The sequence below is a fragment of the Sylvia atricapilla genome, chromosome 3, assembly GCF_009819655.1.
Source record: "Sylvia atricapilla isolate bSylAtr1 chromosome 3, bSylAtr1.pri, whole genome shotgun sequence".
NCBI lineage: Eukaryota > Metazoa > Chordata > Aves > Passeriformes > Sylviidae > Sylvia > Sylvia atricapilla.
Window position 1 is genome coordinate 8,279,756 of NC_089142.1, and position 20,193 is coordinate 8,299,948.

Sequence of the window (20,193 nt, forward strand, 5' to 3'; positions counted from 1 at the left end):
AATTTATTGAGAGTTCTGACTGGAGAAATAGATGTAAAAAATGAAGATTAGTTAGGAAGATATGACTTCCATCTCAGAAAAAATTGCATTTAGGAAAATTATCTCATTTTTTTGTGTTTTTCTTTTTTCTAGTGGGAATATTAGACTGGGGAATACCATTTCTAAACTGCTAGAGGTCTGGTTTTTCATGGGCCACTTCCAAGGGTTTCATAATCTGAAACTTATTTGTAGTTTTATTTTCACTGAATCTTAAAATACTTAACAATATTGCTGATGGAGAACTACTTATACTATCAAAGATGTTTATATAAAGCAGAAGTAACACTGCCAAAGAATTAATTAGCACGAGCAGTAGAGGTCACTGGAATGTGAAGTGCAGGGCTCTTACTGCAGAATCAAGAGCTGAGGAAAATGAGATATTGGTTTAGCTTCAGTAGATTGTATTAAAAAGAACTCTGTATCAAATGGCTACAATTTCATCTGCTTGTCTTTCCTCATTCACAGAGTACCTTTAGGAAGTTATTCCAGTCTTTTAAGAGGATTTGTAGGGTTACTCAGTACCCAGAAAAACATACATCACGATCGCAGTAAAATATTGTTACAGAAAGACACTTTAAGCTCAATACAAAGGAACATTCATATAATATTGGTGTGTAGGAATATATGTGTGCATGCTATAGTAATGTGAAATACAGAGCACCAAGGTGATAATATGCCACATTAGGACAATTCATTTTAAACATCTTAAAATAGAAATGTCTAAGGAATGAGAGATGGAGGTCAGAAAAAATTCATGAATTCTTCCACCTTATTTTCATAAATCAATGCCTTAGGCCCCACTGAGGCTGCTAAAAATACATTTCTCTTTCAGATGAAGGAGATTAGGAGGTGGAAGGGAGGGCTTGTTTCCTTGCAAACGTAGAGGATGTCAGTATTGTCATGAAATTTATGAACATTTTGTGTAGGTGTTACTGCATGAGGGATGCACTTTCCCTCTTAGTGACACAGATAATAATAGTCTTTTATAATCCACTACATAGAGTTTGAAATTCACCTTTTCAACCTATTATGTTTGTGGCACAGCCCATAAATAGCTAATGGGAGAGAATGGGTGAGGTTGAACAGATGAAACAAGTTCTCTTCAGAGCTGTGCAGAAATTGTGGATTTCAGGTAAGAGACTGATGATGAACTAGTACATGGAAAATGCATAATCTTCTGTCTCTATGAGCTATTGACTTGGTATTCTGTTTAGAGAAGACAGAATAACCAAGGTGAAGGCGTTTCACCCCAGATGTCAAAGTACAAGTTGGAATGACTGCATTTACTTAGGAACTACCTGTTTCCCAGTGAGGGAAGCAAGTCCCTGAGACTGCAGCCATTTCAAAGGTAGAAGATGTAAGTTGAAGTCAGGTAAATCCAGTTCAAACTTCTTCAACACATGGCTATTAATCAGTTGCTTAAGTTAACTAAATGTGAATATAGACTGTGCTGGAGAGGTGAGAGCACCTCCTGACATATTCATCATGGAGAAGCAGAGTCTGAACTGTAATGACTGGACCTTCACAGCACAAAAATTAAGAAGAAAAATAATGCTGTGGGTGCCTGTTAATTGGAACAGCTCAGTGGGTAGCCAGTTAAATGGCTATGTTGAGGAGAAAAAAAAACTACAAAGATAGCTTTTAAAATAACCAAATTAATATAAAACTGCACAGAAACTAAAAATTGTAAAGACAAACATTTTATATGCTCCTTCTTTATGAAATCTGCCTTCTTTAACATATCCCTTGCAAGACAGAGGGGCCAGTATCTGTTGTATAGTAGAGATGCTGTACCTCTGATACAGAATATACTGTGAATACAGGGACAGAAAAGGTAAAGGTGGTTGCACTCATTAGGCAGAGCTTCATTTTTCTTCAGCATATGCAAACTTTGGAGCTTCTAAGAGCAAGGTTTCTTTTTCTCACTTGTTTGTTGCATATAACTTTTCAATTGCTGCCTGACCACTCCTGCATCAAAATATCGATTTCTGCAATGAGATAAAAAATGTTTTCTGTGCACAGATTATGCAAATGCTTTCACACCCACCAAACTTGACCCACCCGTGTTCTAGTGAACAGCACTACCAGCCATTACAATGAAAGATTCCTATGTTCATAAATTGCTAAATATCCTGTTGGTCTTCCACACAGCAGGTTGAGGAGGGCAGTCTCATTTCAGGGCCAAATATTCCCTCCATCTGTCAGGGTCTGCAAACATATGCGGGGAACCTGATGGTGCGTTTTAGGGATCTCAGAGCGCAAAAGACACAGCGCGGGACAACTCAGTTTACTCAATAAAAAATGCACCTTTATTTAGTGCCACCAAAATGTGATAGTGGGGAGAGAAATAAAGAATAGTAAGAAAGATAGAAAAGAGGGAAAGGGGATTATAGCTACCAATGTGGAGGGACGAGTCCTTGAGGCCGATACCCATAGACATGATCTTCTCCAGTGGGGTGTACATGAAGGTGAGCAGGGGTCTCCAGGGTTTTATAGGTTGGTCAAGGCAGGGACCAAAGCAAGGGGCACAGAGCCAAAGCAGGAGCCACCCATGTTGAGGTTGGGTGCTCAGGAACAGGCTGCACACCGTACATGTCCATACTCTGGTATGGACAAACCAGTTTGGGCAAGTAGCCTTGGCAAGTCCACTGTGACCAGTTCCATTGGTCTTGCACTCCGTTCTCATGGAGATGCATACCAGTCCTCCGAGACTTAGCAAACGTTCCACCTCAGCCAGACCAGGGGCTCCTTTCAGAGTCTGGAGTCTCAGGCCTCAATCATTGGAGACAGTTGTGAGGCATATCACATCCTTGGACAGACTCTGACACCATCCCTTAAAAGGCACACACAGTTGCCCACTAAGGTGACCACTAGAGGAACAGCTCTGCTCAAACCTGCCCCACACTCTGTGAATAAATGAATTTTGTAAAATTGTCTGGTGTTTTATTCTGATTCTTTCCTAATGCTGATGTGATGGGAAGCATTCTCTCTACTGTGATGGAGCTGCAATTCATCTGAGTCCCAAGAAGTGATTGTCATAATTTATTTTTCTTACAGTGTACCATCATTATTTTCTACAATTTCCCTGTTGCTTTTTTACTCCCTGGTATGAATCTCCTGCCAACAAAAGGTTTTCAATGTGCTTTGCCCTGGACATTTTATGACAGAGATTCTACAGTTTACTGTACATGAACACAGGAGGAGATAAGTCTCTGATGGATTGATTTTTCTGTTTGTTTTGGACTTATATGGCAAGGTTTTGGTAGGTGGTTGTTGTGAGGCAAATTGGTGAAGGAGTGTCTTCTGTGAGAAGAAAACAGAAAATTCCCCCATGCCAGAGAGCTCCTACTCCTGCCAACTCCAGGGTGGTCTGTAGTGAGGCAGGCTGTCCCCTGCATCTGAACCTTGACCTATTCCTTGGAGGAAACAGGGAGGTTTTGGCATCTCATTTTGGCATGTAGAATGGAATGACCAAATGACTGTAAATGGATTCAAGTGCTTTGGGCTGAGCAAGAAGAATACTGCACAACCTTCCTAATTTTCCTGTAGGACTCCAAACCCATATCCCAGGGCTGCCTGTTGAAAGGGTATAAATATATCTTTGAAGAAGCTAAATGCTATGGGGGTTTTGGTTTGTATCACAGATTTTTGTGTAGATCCAGCTCACTGAACTTGAGACATCTGAATTGTAAATATCAGAGGCAATACATTTTACGCCTTTTATAGACAACAAAATGAAGTAGACTACTTACTCCAAAAAGAGCATGGCTTTTTGGAATGGAGTAAAGTACACTGCAAATTTTGTATATCCTACCAGAAAAACCATGGATGGCTTTTAATCCATCTTAGTTTTGATGGCTACAGTGTAGTAGCTTCATGTACTCACTACATCTCATCAGTATGAAAAAATAGTGTGCTGTGACTCATCAGAGTTAAAAGTGGGATAAGTTATGGAAATGCAGGTGTCATTTTTGATGCCATAGATTTCCCTGGCTTGTACCTACTGTTTTGAAAAATCTCTTTCAATCCCAGTGTCTTATTTACCTATTCTAGTTTCCATAGGTCATCTCAAATTATTCCAGATGTCAATGCTTACACAATTTAGTCCTGCTTAGTGCCTCCTTTATAGTGAATTTTGTCGTTCTGCAGGTTTCATTGACAGACAGTACTTTTCAACTGCCTAATCAGAAGTCCCTGGAGCTGTTTGAGATGACCCAGGGCATTCCATGGGTCTAGAAGACTTGACACAGGGTAAATCCCCACTCCTTAGGAGAGGTAAACTGAGCTAAGTGGAGATAGTTCTGGGCATATGAGATGGCACTAGAACTCCTATATTTTGGTAGCTTAATTAAATCTTAAATTTCCATTGACAATACAGAGGCTGCAATGGTTATCATTCGAGGCCTAAATAGAATTTGCCATTGAAAAAAAAAGATGACCAGTTGCTAGGACATAAATGTAAAATTGAATCTTTACTATGCAATCCTGGGACAAATCCCATCTTTTGCAGTTATGCCAGTGATCTTTCTTCCTAGTAATATCCTACAAAATGACCTACATATCCTTAGGTCTCTTTACAGAAAAAATAGAAACACTATACCTCCACTTACATAAAGATTTCACTACATACTATGGCACAAATGTCAAAATAAGTGTTTCTCTTTTTCTAATCCAGTTTTTTTTTGGGTTTTGTTTTTTCTTTTTTTTTTTTTTTCACCAATAAACAGTGAATAATATACATCCTTTGTAGGCTATAGCTTCAAAGTAATAAGCATTTTTGCATATCCCAATATAGCCAAAGGAAATTCATAACATAGGAAGACTTAATTTTGTTTCATGTCATAAGACAATTGTGATGCTATGTGAACCTCAAGGTGTTTTACTGGGAATTATTATTTTATTTTAAAATATCCTATATTCACAAAATATTTTATTTAAATATATATAATTTATACCTACTCTCCTTCACTTTGAGTCCTCCCCAATTCTCTCACTACAGGCCCTTGTACCTCTTGTACCTGAAGATTACCTCTTCATCTTTCTTTTTGGCTCCCTTCAGGTACTCTAAGGCCACAATTAGGTCACCTCAAAGCCTTCTCTTTTCCAGGCTGAACAATCCCAATTCTCTCAGCCTTTCCTCAGAGGAGAGGTGCTCCATCTTTCCAAACAACTCAGTGACCTTCTCTGGACTCACTCCAACAGGTCCATGTCCTGTCCTTCCTGTGCTGGGACCTCAGGGCTGGATGCAGCCCTGCAGCGTGGAGCTCTAGAGTGACACAAGCTCTGGTCTGCAGAATTTTTTCTTGTGTTAGCATGGTGCTATAATGGGTTCAAATCACTTCTGATTCTCAAAACCAACTCAGCCTAGTGTCTCTATACTGTGCTGCATGGCTGAAATGTTACAGAATATGAATATGCAGGGATTTGAGCATTTGCTAAAAAAACAATGCACAAAAGTAGTGTGTGAAGCTATTAAGATTTACAATGCCTGGAAGCTGGAACAGAATGGACATCTGACAGTCCTGATCCACAGATGTGAGAGAGAGTGTTGTCTTAGTTTATCCTGGTCTTTTTAGATGAGAGTCTTTCTAAAATATTTTATTTATCAAATTGATGTATGGGTGTATCTTTTTAAAGCAGTATCTGAAAATTCATGTATCCTGATTGGTTGAGGTTATTATTAATTAGACAAAGTGCTGTGAATCATTTTATATGCACCAAGATTTTCATCATCAGAGACTCACTTAACAAATTTAATGTCTCATTCTCAAATAAATATCTCTTTTCTGATTTGCTACTGTTGTCAGCATTCTTCATCTCTATGTCATTACCAGTCCTGGGAACTTGTTTAATCTTCTGACCCTGCTTCTCATCCCAAATCCAAAGATTTTATCTGCCTCAGGCAGAAATAAACACATCTCAACAGCCGTGAATCCCCATGGGAAATGCAGATCAAAGGATGATAAATCCTATAAAATTTAATTTAGGTGATTATTGGTAGAGAGTGAAGAGGAGTAAATGCACTCTTGTTTTTGACAAAAAGAATTTAAGAGCAGTTTATTTCTGCAGTTATGCCTGGTGAGAATTTTTAGCTCAGCTATCTCACTCCTTCCTCTTTGCTGCTCATCACCTCTCCTTTATCAAAGGATGTTTGTTCCCCATCTTCCCCTATTAAACTGTTGAAATTCTCTTTACTATCTTTCAGTCAAAATATCTGAAATTAGGAAAAACTCCTACTTCAGCAGTTGTGCTAGCTTCATCTCATTTTTATGGTGAATTTCTGAGGAATTCCCTTGTGGGCAGCAAATACCTCAGTTCTAATGAAAAGCCACAGAGAGCAGTGTCAGCACCCCACTTTTCAGGTTTGGCACCTGAAGATGAAGGACAAAAGAGTACAAACCCTGAGAAACCTGAAGTATGATCTTGGGAAGGGCCTATACAAACATGGTGCACACAGTTTCACTTGAAGCATATATGTTCAAAGAGCTGGAGCTAATCAGAGCAGAGTACAGACATAGAGAGAACGTTTGGGAGTGTCTGGGTGCATTCTATAACATTTAGCAGCAATAACAGATGTCTCATCTCAGCATTGTAATGTTCAGAGCAGCCCTAATAAAGATCTCTGCAGTGCATTTATGTTACCTTTTTTGTTTGTTTTTTTTTTTCCTTTTTTTCTTTTTTTTTTTCTTTTTGGGGTTCTTGAAGACATTCCATAGGACTGGATATCCAAAAGTGTAAGCTCAGCAGTAAAAGGGCAAACAGGCTGATCTAGGTAGCTATAGTCTGGTTAGTTTGAAACTGGCACTAGGAAAAAAAAAATCAGCTGATAATTATAGAATAGATACATTCTCAGTGATAATCAGTACAGTTCCCTGCAAGAAAAAAATAGTGTGCAAAAAAGCTACAATCACTCTGAAAAAGCCTGTCAGTGTATGGCATTGTCTATGGCCAGCTATAACAGCGACACAATCTAAAACTGGCAATGAATTTGGTAGCAGCAGAGTGCTGTGAGCCAGAACTACCCATCTATTTCAGGTGATCATAGTGTTGTGGTACAATATGGGACTACTGAATATTATTTTCCTGAGATTTCCTGCAGGAGAAAATACTTACTTCTGTATGAATGATACTAGGTCCTGAACTGTTATTTTTCTCAGCACAAGAAGTTGCAGCTACCTTTGGTTTAAAGTCAGGTTTAAAGTCAGGTGCTCAAGGAAGTTCATACACAGTAACAAATAGAGTTATCAGGCTCCTAATGATCTGTTCTCCCATTGATACTCCTGGGACGTTGCATAGAGCTCTCATTAATGCAAACAGAAAAAATGGAAAGTACATGCCGAAATCAACAACTCCCCCTATTGTTATAACGGGTGAATGGTCCCCTCAGGAAAACAAAACAAAACAACCCAACATTACTGACTTTATTTTTCCTTCACTACCTCCTTCTCCTTATGAAACAAATCATGTTAAAAAAGTGTGAGTTCTTGGATTTGTTTGTTTTTTAAGTGGATGTCACAGGAGAAAGTCAGTGAGGAGGATTTATCAAAAACAACATCCTTGTTACGACCTAGTTCTGACCCAGTGCAGCCAAATCATCAATCATGGTGACAATGGGCCATATTTATCCCTGGTGCAGCTGCACTGTAATTGACAGAATTACATTTAGAAGAGATTTGCTTTATAGCTGTTTAGTTAGAAGTCCAGGGTGATGATTAGTTGAAGGTTTCACTTCGTCTGCAGCTTAGATTAATGAATATATTATGCAGAGTATAATTGTTCCTTACCTGTTGTAACTCCAGGACGGAGGGGGCGGCTGCCTTTCAGGTAACAAGCCAGCTGTTAAAAATGGGTGAGGCACTGTTTTTTATTTCTGCTGACCCTCCAATTACTTCCCAGAAAGGAGGAGCTAAGCCATTTGCACCTAAAGAAAAAGGAGCCACAGGAAGGAGCAGACATCCAATGTTCCCATGGGAGTCATTGGGAATGGATCTTCTCTTCCTCTTCCTCTTTCTCTTCTAGCAGGTGTTCTAATCAAGAATTCATGAATGTGTGCACTTTGTCACTCCAAGTTCCATTATAACAGAATGTAAACATAACAGGCCCACAATTCAGTTATTCACTTCAAAGGCTGACAGAATAATTTGATTGTATTCTGCTTTTTTACTGTATTTTTTAGGTATACTTTTTTGCTGCAAATAAATGCTAGGCATGGGTCAGCTAAAATGTGTAGCACTAATGATCTCCTACAGCAATGAAGTATTTTTTCACTATTTTTCTATTACTTTATATATGAAATGTCACACATAGAGAAAGTGAGTACTTTTTTTGCATAATTACAGTGAAAGAAAAAAAAAATTTGTCTGTGTTTGAGTTGTCTGCTCACTTTTTGTGTCGTTTTAAAATTACATGCCATTTAGTCATTTGGCGGAAGCAAACCCAAATATTTGGTTCTATGACTGGAAATGTTTCAGACCCTTTGACACCATTAACAAACTGGATCTGTTGAAGCTAGATGGTGTTACCCTATGTTAAATAAGTGGTCTGATTAATTTTTTTATTTCCTAAACAAGTAATTGTCTTTACATAGTAGTCACATTCAGCTGCATTTTGTATGAAATTGTTCTTAACTCGAATAAAGGGAAGGACTAACACTGACTTCACTGGAGCTGTGATTTTATCTTTATTTCATTAATTAAATATAATGTGTCTCGGTAACAGAGCTCAAAATACAGATGCAAAGATGGATGCTAAATGCAGGTGTTGTCTGAAACATGGAAAGGAAGAATAGAAAAAGCCCTAGTTTTTTGCAATGCCCTGTGATACACATTTCACAGCTGTGCTAAATCTGTATTTAAATGTGGTTAGCATAATTTTCTAGAATTGAAAGTAGTTATGATTTTGCTATTTAGTAAATAGGCCACATATGTGAGGAAATGATTTCCTAGTAGTAATGCTATAGTCTGGTAAATAACTGTTGTCTTACTAACTAGTAGGTAGTCAGGTATCTCATATGCCTCTATAATTCTACCACATGTTGATCCAAATTAATTTGATCTACAATTTATCCTAAAACACTGCTTAAGCACAAAAAGTACCTGGATCTGTTTTGAAGAAGATATTTAGAACAAGACTGGACTGACAAATATTTTTTGCAATTTTACTGGAAATCTTTCTGAGATATACAGTTAGTGTGATATGCAGTAATGTGATGGGTTTGTACTGAAATTCCATGTGGAGTTGTGTTATCAATCAATGCATCCTAGGGATTTACAGAGAAATCTGCTAATGGAATACAGTTAACATAAAACTATGCCATCAGTAAGTGTCACTTGTACTATTGGGAGACATTAGCTATCACAGCAGTGGCTGGGAAAATACAGAGTACAGTACATGTAGTTCATAAACTGTTGTGAATTACATGGCAGCTCTTTCTGACTTTCTTTTGTCTACACAATCTCAAGGTTTTTAATAGCACTCTTCACTGTTACTCTAGCACAAAAGACAGATCAATTAGGAGAAGAAATCAATGTAAACTCTCTTTTCAGTAAAATGAAATAAGTGTTGAAGGTCTTGAAAACTTCTAACTACATATACAGCTTAGGCTCTGTCAGTGTTTCTCATTCAGTGGGTTACAATCCCAAAGTCATCCAAAAATGTCACCAGAGGGCTAAAAGAGAGTGAAAATTTTATGACAACTTAAAGCAAAGGATATCTCAGTTTCCTGTTCTTCACAAATCCTTATCTTTTAAGGCTCAGCAACTTTTGTAAATCTCTTGAAATACACATTGTGGCAATTACTTTTCTCACTGTTAGATTTGTAGCATATAAAAGAGGTTCACAATTTTTTTCTAATATTTATTAACTATCACCTGTGAAAATGCTTATAAATCATACTTCCATTAAAATAAACCAATGATTGTGATACATGATACTAGTTAGAATTTTATAGCTAATGTACCTTACAATTCTTGTGAGGTCTATGTACATTTTAACACATTAACTGATAGAATTTACTGCACATGGCATTGACCAGATAGTTTATAGTAAAAGTACAACAGGATTTCAGAACATTAATTAGTATATGCTAGCCATAGGGGTCGAAATTAACCTTTTTATCTAATGAGAACTGTATTAAAGACTAATTTTTGTGGGACTAAGTTGACAAAGGAGTTGACAAAACTTGTCAAAATCTTACTATATTATCTTCCAGAGATACTTAAACTAAAAGCACTTGAATATTATAGCTATATAAAGAACTTACAACTGTGTTTACCCCAGCATTTAACACAGATGTAGTAGCCTTGTGTACTACAGCATTTGTATACCAGTATTTGTATTTTCTTTGTTAGAAAGATTGATCTGATGTGAGCTTTACTGAGCTGAAGCAATGGCAGCTAAGAAAATGAGCTCTGAGACATCATCCACAGTTTTCCCTTTGAGAAGTACTTCCTCCTTCATTCTTCTCCAGCTACCCCCTACCTGCTGCTTCACTGGTTGCTGCACCCACTCATTTACCCAGTCTAATGAGGTGCCTACCTTTAGTGAGTTTAGTAACAAATCTTTGCTCACCTGGTTTGTGGGCTTATGAGTGATCATCGCTGTGATGGTCAATCAGAAAATCTCTCCTTTAAAGATAATGGCAAATAATAGCTGAAAAATAGCCTCCAAAGGAGAAAATAAAAATGTTTTTTGTTTAGACTTGATTAGTTCCTGTTCATGATTGAGAAATAAATTTGTTGTCAGTTCTGTAGAAGTCATGGCATTGTGCTGAGGAAGCTACCAAGGTTGTCTTCAGTGCAGCTCAAACTATGCCTGAGACATGATATGGGAAGATGGGAGGATCCATATCAATTTTGAAAAAAACAGGGATGTCTAGATAAAGAGGAAAACAAAACAGTGACACATTCTATTAAAAAAAAAAAAAAAAAAAAAAAAAAAAAAAAAAAAGAAAAAAAAAGTGTGAAAAGAGAAAGAACAGAAAATTGGATTGCTATCTTGGACACTGAGCAGAATTTATAATGCTTCTGATGGAATATATTTTCCCTGTTTACAGATAGCCAGAGTCTGTGTTCTGCTGTTACCCATCTCTTTCTATTGCCATGAATGTACATGATGAGACAATAGAGGATCCTGGCAACATACTGGAGAAAGTCTAAAAACAGTTAATAAGAGGAGGCATAGCCTCTAGATACCTCACGGGGAGAGGGAAATATCCAGATTTTTGCTGTCCTATGGGATGCAATTATGTTGTCCAGAACCAAAGTGTGACCTGTCTTGCCTGTCCTGTTTATTGAATGCAAACCTGATGTCTGGCTTCATTGCAAGTTCCCTGCCTAAGACAGATATCCTAAGGCCAAATTCAATAGACAGTCAACCTCTATACCTGTCCAGAGCCAGTATTTTCAAAAGAATGCATGTCAGTAAATTATGATGTCTGTTTCAGTTAAAATCAACATTTCTTTTCTAGTTCACTTAAAATCAAATACACTGCAGCCCAAGAGATATATTCCTTATTTCCCATGCAATTTATAGAACCATGGTTCTGGTATGTGATTTTGACACTCAGAAGATTTTGGGTTAAATTTTCAGATTTTTCAGTTGTGTTGGATGTTTAACTTCTTTGAATACTGAAAGAGGAAACTTCAGGATTAATACTTGGCTATGTCTCCTCAGGGAATAAAAGCAGTAACACTAAGCTGCCAACTGAAATATCTGAAATAGAATCAGTATTGCAAGTATCAGAGCTATGGCTCTCTCAAGGAGGCACTCAGACAAATTTGGAGACGAAGCTTTCAAATCTTTATGTGACTTTCTCGTGTGATTATTCAAAGGATGCAATTCCAGTAAAGGAAAACCACACATATTTCACAACCTCTTTGTGATGAAATTGCAGGAAAATACATCTGTGAAGTGCAGAGAAATTTTAATTTTGAATTTTGAGGGCTTTCAGACCTGACGAGTTTATCACACTGCTCATCTTTGTCAGACTAACAAGGTCTCCTGGACAACATATCCCAGATTCATACCATTCTCTGTTCTTGTTGACACCTCTAGGCTATCTGCATATATTTCCTCAGTGGAGAGATATAAGTTTCCCTAGAGAAAAATTCAGAGCACCTCATATCAGCATTGCCCTCTTACCAGAATTTAATATTGCAGTATGCTACAATGAAGTAATAACATCAGGTAAACTAGCTCAGACAGCTAAAGTAGTAATTTAGGCATTTTGTTTAGCTACCTAAGATCAGGTGAAATAATCCAGGCTGATGGCATTGAAGAAATGGTCATAACAACATAAAAAACTGTAATAACAATGAAACCATAATTTTGAATATTATGGAAAACTGGCATATTTTATTATCCATATAATATAATATGGGTCATTTTCTATCAAGTCACTAAGAAAAGTAGGGAAGCAATGAAAGACAAAATAATACCATACAGGATTAATCTGCTTTGTTATTGTGTTGGTTCTTCTGGACAGATCCTAATGAATAGACTGTAGGATCCTGATAAATTGAGTGAATAAGCACAGACTGTTATATGTGAGTAGGCAGTTGGAGGATAAGAGAACCTGTATCTATTCCAGAGGAGACAAGTATTGAAAAAATACCAGAAAAATCGAAAATCCTTACAAATTGGAATCTACACAATAATATAGCAATATTGATAAAGATTGATATTAAATAGTAATTAAAAATATTATGCCATTATTAAAAGATGTTTGTGCTCTTGCTGGAATATGATCTCTTTGGGATCTCACAGTGGGATAGCTGACAAAATTTAAGCATTGTCTTGGATGTATGCAGTCCAGAAAAATGAAGAGGGGTAAATAAATGTCCTTTATGTGAGAAAGCAGTGGAAATGCACGGATCTGTACATTGGGGTGTATGATGAGGCAACTGAAAATTTAAGCATTAACATTAGAAGGCAAACCAACATTGACAACATCATAGTGAATGTTTCTGATCACTCAGCCAAGAAGAAAAAAAATAAAAATACTTTCTCTAGAAAATAGCAAAACCCTCACATTAACAGAACTTATCCTTCAGATTTTAGCCTCTTTAAGAGCTACTGCAGGGACAGCAGAGCAGGGCACATGGATCCAGGAGTTTTCTGAAGACCATTGATCATTACTTTTCACACAAGGAACCAATGGGTCAACGGCAGCAGGTGCTCTGCTGGACCTGACACAAGAAAGGAAGGGCAGGGATTGAAGGTGTGAGCAACTTTGGCTGTATGAGATGGTAGAGTTCAGGATCCTGAGCAGAGGGAGAAATGCAAAATACAGGATCACAGCCCTTGGCTTTAGGAGAGCAAATGAAGGCTTGTTCAGGCACTTTCCTTAAAGGAATATTGGTAGCAAAGTAGAGACTGGGTAAAATATGGTCCTGTACTGAACGGCACAGGAAACCCACCAACATGACAGAGACAAGGCCAAGTTTGTCAATGATTTAATTCCATCAGTCTTTGCTGTAAGGGTTTTCCTTTAGGAATCTGAAGCCCTTGAAGATTCTGACAGCAACTGTAACATTGGAGCATCTTTCATAAAAAGAGATTGAGAGAGCAGATGACTCAGGAGGACCAATGTATGTAAATACCTGATAGTATGAGGTAAAAAAGATAGCTCATTTCAGAGATTTCTATGAACAGGATAAGATGCAATGGGCACAAGTCCAAATAATAAAAAAATCTACTTAAAATAAGGGAAAAAAATTCTATTTTAAGAAGAGTCAGACACTGGAAGAACCTGCCCAGGGACATTGTGCAGTCCTTAGAGATATCCATCCTTAGAGATATTCAAAATCAATCTGGGTGATACCCTGAGCTGTGTCTGACCCTACTTTTAACTGGAGATTTGAACCAGATAATCTCCAGAAGCATCTTCCAGCCTCAACTGTTCTCTGACCCTTGACAACTTTGTAATATATGTTGCATTGTATTAAATTGGAACCAGTTGTAGCAGAAATTAATTAAGCTGTAGTACATACACAAACTCATGAAATCATTGCCATTAATATTTCCTCCTTTATTTATAAGTGATTGAAGTCTGCATCATGCCATTGCCTGTCTCTTTCTATGTCTGCACTGAATGATAGGAGCAGAAGGCTTGAGGCAAGATTTTTAGAGAAAAGAGAAAAGCTAAGTCAATTGAAAGCAATTTCTGAAGGGAATAACATCAAAAAAAGGCGAAGAAATATTTGAAAAAGAGGAAAAAGGATTGAAGGATATTGAAGATATTATGTTTATATGGCATTCTGGCTTTTCTGAATGTCCTAAAAAACTATTCCACCAACAGTAAGTTAGTGGATAAAGCAAAAATTTTGAGAAGAGACACAAAGGAAAACCAATAGCACATCAAGAGCATTTGAACTGCTAGAAGGCATTTTCCTTGTGGAAAATATCTGAAAATCCTTAAGAGAGCTTGTGAAGACTCATTTAAATAGCTGAGCAGCTCATTTAAGCAGTCAGACAAAAGTCTCAGTTCAGCTTTTCAAAATCAGGCTGCTGCTATGAGCTGGTGGCACAAAAAACAAAAGCCAAAATATGTCATGTCCTGACACTGCATTTTGTCAGAAGTTGCTCACAACTGGCTTAAACTACGCACTGAAGTAAGCTCCACAAAAACCTTGAGTGCACTACGTGCTAGAGGTTAAAGAACAGATAAAGCCCAGACACTACTTAAAAATAATAAAATTAAGATTCTTTAGGAATATACTTTTGCTTTCAAACACCAAAGCAAGCCAGTAAACTAGAACTTCTGTTGATTCTACATACTGCAGAAGCCAAATTTACCAGGCACTGATTGCTCAAAGAACATCTGACAGCAACAGAGGAAGGAAAAAATATTCCCATTATTGATATCATATGCAATATATTGCAATAACATAAAAGCATTTTGCATTCTGTTCATGACTTGGCAGGCATGTCAGAACAACTGGAGATTTCCATTAAAAAGTCAAACTCTCTGCTTGCTATTTTGAATATAATTTCCATGTTTCATTCAAAGTGATACTTTGAAATCCTAGAATCTGATTAACCCTCCTTTCTGGACATATGCACTGGTGTAAAAACATGAGAATAGTAGAAGCTGTGAGGATGCTGGTGAATAAAGAAACAACAGTTTCCTATTCCAGCAGCTGTGACTGGAGGAAGACCTGTGAGAGAAAAACTCGAGTCTAGGGCCTACACTTCATGTAGGGTTGATCTGAGAGTTACCATGGGCAGCAGCAGTTCTAGGACAAAAACTTGGGAATAAATGTCCATTTCCAGGTTTTCTTAAACATTTTCAAATAAGGAAGTTAAAGACACAGGCTTACCTGGAGGAAAATAAAAGGTTTCAGTGCAAAGTCAAGATAGTAAGTGATAAAATCAAAGTTTCTCAAAATTTGCGTTCTAGGGAAGAGACACTGTAACTAAAAAGGGCACAACCAGCAAAGGTGACATACCAAATAGTTCATAGAATCCTTCCTTATGGAAATATACACCGGAATACAAGCTCAAAATTTATTGGTTTTGTTTTTTTGACAATCTACTCTTCAAAATGAAATTACATATGTCATGACCTTCATAGTTGTTGATTACCACACGATACACATAATAATAAGTCATAATCTGAGAATTGAAACTAGACATTGGTCTCTGGAATAATTATCCTTTCTGCCTCTAAACAAATAATACTGGTTTTTAGATACCAATGTGTAATATTGTCTTTGTCATTATACAAAAAAAATAAATAGGGCACAGCACTGTAATTATATGTATCAAGTGAAATATGTAATATAATATTAATATTATAGAGAAAATTACAATATTAAGAAATAATTACATTAAGGAAAGTTATTGTATTATTTTTCATTCACTTTTTGAATTATGACTTTTTTTCTTTCATATTACATTGAATTTTTGCCATGCATTTGGAGATAAGAGGTGAGTGAGGGATCAAAAAGAGAAGGTTGTATCTGACCCTTGTAATTCCACCAAGAGTTGATAGTACTTAAGAGAAAAAAAAATCTGGTATGGGGTTTGGAAACTCCAATTTTCTTTCTTCCTAAACCAAACCATGACTGGCAATAAAATCTACTTTATCTGGATTCTTGATGTAAGTAATGAACCAAAGAAGAAACTTCTTATGCTTGGTCAGCATTAGACATGGACAATATTCAATACTCAATACTTTTTATTTTGTATTGCAGGAGTTGACTGTTAGCATGGGCCAAATTTTTATTTTTGCTTTATACTGGAGATTTAGTAGAAAAGTATTCACTGGAGAACAATATGGAACACCTTGGGGCACAGAACTCAGCAAAGTGTAAGGAAGATCAGCTGTCTCCTAAAGTTCTGCTGATACCTAGGGCCAAAGGAGAGGGAAAAAAAAAAAAAAAAACCCAAAACAAACTTTAAAGAAAATACTATAAAGGCAAGTGTCAAACTGCAGAACCAAGGGAAGAAGAAAAATAGGGCTGATATACACCTGACCTGACTTCAGCCATCTACAAAGGAAACATGCATATCTCAGCTGGTCTCCACAGGTTTACTTTAAAGTTGATGGAGGCTTGGCTAATGTCCACATGTAGGCACTTGGTTTAGGATTAAATGAATTCCCCCTCTGATTATATTGCCTAGAGATATGCTAAATACAAAGGGAATCCCAGATAGCTAGCCTACATTTCTACTTTGTCAGAAACTATAGGCAATGGAATTAATTCTATTTTAACTTTACAGAAAGAGAAAGATCATCTGAAGAAATATCCTGGATGCCTTAGAGAATTCTAACCAAAGATAGGTTTACTGTGCTTAGGAGGCTGAAAAAAATCAGTATTTGCAGTTATTGTTCATAGCTTGTTAAAGCTGCACAGTTTGGGGATTGCTGAAGAAGCCAGTGAAGGTTTTCAGCGATGCTTAAAGGACCTGCAGTATCTTATGTCCTTAAAGAAAGCTGTAAGTGCAAAGTGCTGCATGGACAAAGCTCTGCAAAAGGATCCAGGATCTGACTAGGCTGTGACAGGAAAACAGAGAAATTGGCTGTGAAATGGACCAGACATGTCCAGTGAAGGTCTGTGCTGCAGAACACTTCTCACTGGGAGAGAGGCAGACTATCCCAGTGAAATTCCAGGGAAGATTATTAGAAGGAAAATATTTCAGAGGCATATTAAAATTGAGAGTTTCCATTAGAAACATAATGCTGACTACTCCTCTATACACTCAGTGCTACTCACTAAAGTTTCAACTGAGGGACCACAGGTTGCTCATCCGAACAGAGAAAATTCCCCATTCATCATCCAAAGTGAAACCCAGTTAGTCTTACACTAGCCATTTGCTGTATAACCAGCCATCCATTTTTTTTTCATGATGAATTTTTTTGTTCCAAGATGAAACAAACCTCCTGACTAGTGTAATTTACTTTACTGAATGCAATCCCTGAAAAAAAACAGAGCCTATTTTCTGTTCAGATACCAAGGAGCAATGGGATCACTAAAGTCTATCTGCATCCTTTAAAAGAGAGTAAAATTAAGGCAATGCATTTGACTTTTCAGATAGGAAATGTATTCAGGCACATGAGAAGTCTTACCTTTTGCTAGGACCTGTAGGCAGAGGTAAAAACGATGTATCCTTCTATCTACATATTTCTCACAGATTAAGTTTGTCAGGATGTACTGGTTCCTTTATAACTAAGCCTGGTATTAAAAGGAAAGTAACTTGGTCTCACTGATTTTTTTCCTCCAGTAAACAATTAACAAAAAAGTTTCTGCTTGCCTCAAAGTGATCAGTGTTCAGAAGACTGCTAAGATGACTCTTTAATAGGCAGCTGCATGGCTGTGGGTCTTTTGAATGTGCTGTGCTCATTGAAAAATGACCAATCGACTTTATTATTCTTGCTAATTGAGTTGCTGTCTGCCTCCAAGAACATTTCAGGTGGTAAAGTTGGTTATTTCATTTAGCAAACAAGAAATGAATATAAATTACCTGAGAAAGAATCACCTTCTATACACTGGCAACAGAAACCTGACTGCAATAAAATAATTTTCAGTGTTTAGGAACATGAATTTTCTATGCTTGCAGATGGCAGTCTACTCCAAAACTTCAAGCCTTCCAATATTACAGATAATATATCATGAAAATACTGCATTGCTTATTAACCAAAATAATCTAATATTTTTGGTTAAAACAAAAGCAATTAAAAATACTTAATTTAGAGTTTTTTCTATTTTCGCTCCTCTTTTTCTGCATGAATTTTTCATAAATTTGTAAGTGATCTTATTTTGTTGATATCAAGTGCAGAGTGGAGAAGGATTCCAAAGCCATAGCTGTGAATATGTGAGCTGGAAATCCTATAGTCTATACTTTACTATCACCAGAAAAGCAAAATAAAATGGTGTGTTTTATATAATTACTCACTACCAAAAAATGCATCTGAAGCACCAAGGGTTAAGAAATTCTTGATTCTCACAGAACTTTAAAAATAAAGAAATCATTAAAAAATGTAGCACAGGAACCTGATTGAAAGAGGGTAGGATTTATTCATTAAAAGATTCTATAAAAATGAAAACAGGTGATTTAAATGGCTATTTCTGTTGGAGGCTTTATGCTTGTTTTTCTTAGCAGTAAGTAGTTGCAACAGTCATAACAATTTTCATTTTATAAAACCACAGCCTCTTCATGCCCTTGGTGATAATGAAATCTCATTGGTTGACAATATGCCTTCTAAATGTGTTGTTTCCTTTATTCATCAAAGCAGGAGATAAAAGCAAATATGTGACTGGAGAGCCCAGTCTCCCATAACCCCCATTCCTACACACAGCACCCTGGCACGCTCTGAAAGAAAGCACAAGCATCCCTTGACCTGAATAAAACACATCACTTCTTAAGAAATCTGCCTCCTACCATCCTTCCTTCATTTTCAGGTTGTCTTGTGGATAGACAGCTAAAGGGGCCAGCTAAAAGGATTCTCACCTTAGTTTTTGACAGGTTTCAGAACAAGAGTGATTAACAGGCTTGATCTGCACAACAGATGCTCAGAGCCATCACAGAGCAGCACACCAAGCGACACATGAAAACTGCTTTCATGAGAGATTATACGATAACACCACGTTCCCATGGAGGGTTTTTTCATCTGGGCTGTTCACTCTCCTTTGCAATGGAGGCTCCTGACTTCAGGCAACTAAAACTGCACTGTGGAATGTCCCTGACCCTCTACCACTGCTCCCTAAAAGTCTCTCTAAAAAAACAGGAGAGATGAAGGAGATGAAGGTGTTTTTTTTTCTTCAAATTTCCAACACTGAAATTCTGCAGAATGTAGGTAAAATGATATTTAAAAGTCCTACGAATATCCAGATCTCTTATGGGCATCCACATACCATGATAGAGAACAGGACAATTCCCTGAGCTACAGCTTTGACTTCCCTTGATTCACAGAGTCAAACTCATACAACTTAATAAATGAAGACAAGTACTGAGCCATAAGTTAATTTCTGAAGATTACAAATTAAATTACTCATCATTATGGGGCTCTATGTATCCGCTTCTTTCTCTTTTTCCTTTCCACTATTTAAATATTTAAAATAAGCATTTTAAGCTTGAAAGTATTTTAAATTTTCTCCATTTAGTTTAGACTTGATTCTTTTCGGATAATTTGGCAAATCTCTGAATAACAGGAATTTTAAATTTTGCTATTGCTGATATGGACTAATCAAAAACCAGGTGAATCCACTAAGCAGTAATTTCTCAGACTAGCTGATAAAGATTGCTTGCTTCATCAGTTGAAGAATTAATGTATTTTGAGAATTTTTTTTCCAGAAAATATAATCTCAGTGGAAGTATAGCATGAAGGACAAAGAAAGGACATTCTTTTTTACCTCTACATCTAGGCTAAGTGATGAAGGGATTTCCTTTCCCTTAAAAATATTGTATTGTGAGGCTTGCTAAGTTCCATCTTCAACTGTGGTATTATTGAATTGATTGGAAATAAGTAGTCACAATAAAATTTTAAACTGTCTATTTGTTTTCCTTATTTGCTTTCTGTGTGACAGGATAAAAAAAAAAAAAAAAAGATTTAGGTGTTTTGGGATTTTTTAATTCAAAATAAATTGAACTATGAAGCTTAAAAAACTTTTTTTTTTTTTTTAATTACCATAGTCAGAATATTTTTCCATC